The sequence below is a fragment of the Kogia breviceps genome, chromosome 3 (genome assembly GCF_026419965.1).
Source record: "Kogia breviceps isolate mKogBre1 chromosome 3, mKogBre1 haplotype 1, whole genome shotgun sequence".
NCBI classification, from domain to species: Eukaryota; Metazoa; Chordata; class Mammalia; order Artiodactyla; family Physeteridae; genus Kogia; species Kogia breviceps.
The window spans coordinates 100,817,582-100,821,982 of NC_081312.1; the positions used below are offsets into that span (position 1 = coordinate 100,817,582).

General features: G+C 44.6%; 1 pseudogene; it reads right to left on the minus strand.

The window, feature by feature from the left end:
- Positions 1 to 288: 288 nt before the first annotated feature.
- LOC131752870 (sorting nexin-4-like) lies at positions 289 to 3,606 on the minus strand (annotated as a pseudogene).
- Positions 3,607 to 4,401: the final 795 nt, after the last annotated feature.

Below are 4,401 nucleotides of genomic sequence, written 5' to 3' on the forward strand. Positions count from 1 at the left end.
ATAAAGATAAGAATTCAACCTTAGGAAAAAACTCCTTACATAAGCAGATCTGAAACAGTGGGCACTAAAATGAACATCTAAAAAATACCTAACATCTTGATATTCAGTCATTGGTTCAGAAGCCTGACAATTTTTTGGTATATTTTATCTAATTAATGTTTTAGAATCAGCACCAGTCCCCAGAACCTCAAATTGTAATATTTACTCTTCATTAAAATAATCCTTTTGTGCTGTATTAACACTACAATCAAAGCTGAATTTACTCAACTTATTTTTGTGTATACTGGTAGGAACTTAAATTTTTTTATTTACTTGTGTTTCTGTTTTGGGGCACTTTGACTGAAGAGAAACTCATTTCACAGGATTACATCTTGCTAAAGCATTCCTTAGCATTGGTCCAAACTTGAATTCCCTTTTTGTACATACTGATCTACATGACTGCATAGCTTACGAGGGCCTCCTTTAAATCACGGTTCTTTTGTTCTTCGAAGCGTTCAATATCAGCCCAAGCATTTCTGACAAATTCTCTGCCTTCCAGATTTTTAGAGTTAAGTTGTTGCTCTCCTTCATTTATTTGTTCTTCTAGCACCTTTATTCTGGCATCTCTCTGCTCTGGAGTTTCTTGACCAGAGAGCTTGGTAGTCATTCCCTTCAAAGATAATGTTTTCAGGGCCCCAGTTCCTCACACTGCTGCTTCTTGGATGCTAAGTCCTGAGCAGCCATCTCCAAGTCATACTGCATACCTTCATGTTTCCTGCACACAGCCCACATTTTATGCATGGCTTCTGCATAAAAAAGATACTCCTTTAACTGATCTGCATAATGTTCTTCATCTTCCAAAATATCATCAATAGAAGATGCATACACATCCCTATGATGAGCAGCACTGCAGTCCATCACCCATTTCTATTTTCTGTGGCACTCCACTCACTGAAAACTTGCCCATAATTCCCATGTACTTTATATACACCATACAGTCGATCTGCTACTGTCGCTCTGACTCGAAGAAGATATGCGATGACAGACTGTAGTTCATCACTGTAATGTTTTAGTTCGGTAAATCTCTTGTCTGGGTTTTTCACTCTGAATGTTGCATTAAGTGCTTTTAACCTGCAGTCTGCCTTCAGCTGAAATCCTGTTTCATTCACAGTCTCCTTCCAGTTACCTGCCTGTGTTAAAAACAAATAGAAGATTTTGTCTCTACAGAGGACGGGATATGAAGCAACTCTCAAGAGGAAGTTTACTCAACCACTTCATTGTCTTTCCATGAAATCCTAGTCCGTGTTGTCAGCAGAGAGTTTATGCCAAACAAATTCTGCTCTTTCTTCTGGTAGAGGTGGCACAACAATATGTGGATAGTAAACTAAAAGGTAGTTTCTCAACAACTCAAATTCACTCTACTGCCTCCGTAGTGAGTCTGTTAGGACACTCTGACCATCAATATGTTCAACTGACCTTGTTTCAATGAGGTAAGCAGTATATGTTTCTTGCATGTTCATGGCATTTCTTCCAGTTTGCTTTTCTGCTTCTGAAACATTAATTTCTATCTTCTTCAACCAAAAATTATTTTCTGTCATTGTGCTGTCCTTGGGGCCCTTGTCTTGGGCCCACTCCGCTTCCTCACTGACCACAGACTCCAGCCCAGTGTCGGGGTGGCCCAGCTCTAGGGGCTCAGGCTGCAAAAGCCACTCAGGATCGGGAGGTGTGTGCTCCGTGGCTGCGGTTCGGCACGGCCCGATTTGATTTTTCTAACTCAAATCTGGCCTCTCTCCCCTGCTCAACATCGTGCAATGGCTCCCCTGTCACCTGCCCCGCAAAATAGAATCCAACGTGGCCCTTACTACCTCTTGGCTTTTATTTGCCACTTAATCTGCCCTTTGACCCAAATTTGGCCCTAGCAATACAGACCAATTTGCACTTAGAGAATAAGCCATGAAGTCTGACCTCTGTATTTTTCCCTTTGCCTCAAATTGTCTCCCTACCCCCTACCCTCACTACTGGCTTTCTCTGCCTTGTAAATTTCTACTTATCTTTAAACACCCAGCCTAACCATTCAGTCTGCTGAACCTGATGGTTCCTGCTCCTGTCCTCTGTCTCTTCTAATACACTGTGAACTCCTTAAGGAAAACAGTCATGCTTGTTTTTGTATTCTCCATCTGAGTACCTAGCACATTAGAGGTGTTGACTCAATGAACTTGACAGGTGAGGAAGATGGACTTGCAGTCACTGTGGCCCAGTGCTGGGGGAATTTGACAAAATCCTAATCCTTCCTGAGAGCATGTACTCAGAAAGGTTTTGCAGCCAAGGTAAGGCTGAGCTGAGTCTAGGAATCAATGAGACTTTCTATCTGGAGGGAGGAGGAGGCCAGTGCAGAGGCAGGCTGCTAATCCGCTTTACATGGGCATCAGATACCTTGAGAACAGATCCCAGCCATCCTGCATGGCACTGGGGCTTCTAGGACGGTGCTAGGCCTCCTGTCACTGGTTTAAGTGCTGGGGCCCCAGGATATGGAGGATGCACAGAGCTGGTGCTGTGCTCCCCAACATCCCTGGAACACTGAAAGGGTAATGCTAGGCCCGGTTGAGCTGCATTTGGTTGGCCAGGTGCCACAGGTGGGGGTCAGTCCTAGTGAGTCCAGAATAAGATGAGATTTTTCCATAAACTCAAACCCCAGCTGAGAATTCTGGGCAGCTTTCTGTAAGCGGACAGGAAGAGCTGGGATCTATTCTCGAAGACAGAATGATGGATCAGGATCCCATAGACAAATTTGCCTAGGAAATGGCAAAAGAACCAGCTGCCGAACATTCTAGACCAACACACAGGAGGGAACCTGGCTGGAACTAAAGCCAAAGAGATCTCCATGTGGGTGGGTGGGCGGATGGTGTGAGAGAAGGAATATTATGGGCCAGTCAGGAAAGAGTCTTCCTCACCCTAGAAGCTGGAAATCATTCATGGTTTCACAAAGGTTCCCGAAGGCTGACTGCATGCCAGGCGCCGAGGATGCGGAATGAGTACGACCGTCTCTATTGCTGTGTTCACAGTCTAGAGGAGGACACAGACATTTAACAGACAGAAACTACCATCCAGCATGAAAAGTGCTAAGAGACCTGACCAAGTGATCTGGCAAAGTGAGGAAGGAACTTCCAGCCATGACTGCAGCGCCTGCCAGTCACAGAGTAAGTACCTGTGAGAACGGTGGGGAATTCACTAGAGAAAGGACACAGAGTTTCTTCCAGCACTGCCTGCACTAGATCTGAAAAGCAGGAAAGATTCAGATACTGGCTAAATTACAACAGAACGACTTGTAAATTATTTGCTCAAAAGAAAGTAAGGGACTTCCCCAACAGAGGACAAGAAACAACCCAAGTGGCAAACAAAAAGGGAAGCTAGTGCTTCCCTGGGGAAAAGCCTAATACCAGGAACCTGGAAGCAGGGAGAGGAGCCCTGGGACCTGGAAGGGAAAGCTGTGAGAGGGTGGCCCCGGAGAAAACCACCTGTCAGGAAACGAAACCAAGGAAGCCTGACTGGCACCGCTGTATTTTAAAAGTAGGTAAAACTCCTCACCTCACTTGAGAATTTGTTGAAGATTTTTGTGTCTATATTCATAAGGGATATGGGTCTGTAGTTTTCTTCTTTTGTACTTTTTTAGCTGGTTTTGGTATCCGTGTAATGCTGGCTTCATCAAGTAAGGAAAGTTTTCCCTCCTTTTCTACGTTTTGGGAGAGTTTGTGAAGGATTGGTGTTCGTGGCTCTAAACATTTGATGGAATTCACCAGTGAGGCCATCTGGTCCTGGGCTTTTCTTTATGCGAAGTTTATTCCGAGTTGAATCTCTCCACCTGTTATAGGTCTGTTCAGATTCTCTGTTTCTCCTTGATTCAGTGTTGGCATTTGTGTGTTTCTAAGAATTTGTCCATTTTATCTAGGTTATCTGATTTGTTGGTGTGCTATTGTTCATAGAGTTCCCTTATGTCCCTTTTCGCTTCTTAAAGGTTAATAGTAATGTTCCATCTTTCATTCCTGCAGGTACTTTGAGTCTTCTCTATCTCTGTCCTTTGGTTTTTGGCAGTCAAAATCTCTCTTTGTGTGTGTGTGTGTGTGCAAGTAGCAAGTTTATTTTCTTCGATAAAGAATTAACAGAGTTGGACTTCCCTGGTGGCACAGCGGTTAAGAATCCACCTGCCAATGCAGGGGACATGGGTTCGAGCGCTGGTCCAGGAAGATCCCACATGTCACAGAGCAACTAAGCCCGTGCGCCACAACTACTGAGCCTGCGTTCTAGAACCTGCGAGCCACAACTACTGAAGCCCATGCGCCTAGAACCCATGCTCTGCAATGAGAAGCCACCGCAATGAGAAGCCCATGTACCGCAACGAAGAGTAGCCCCCGCTTGCCGCAACTA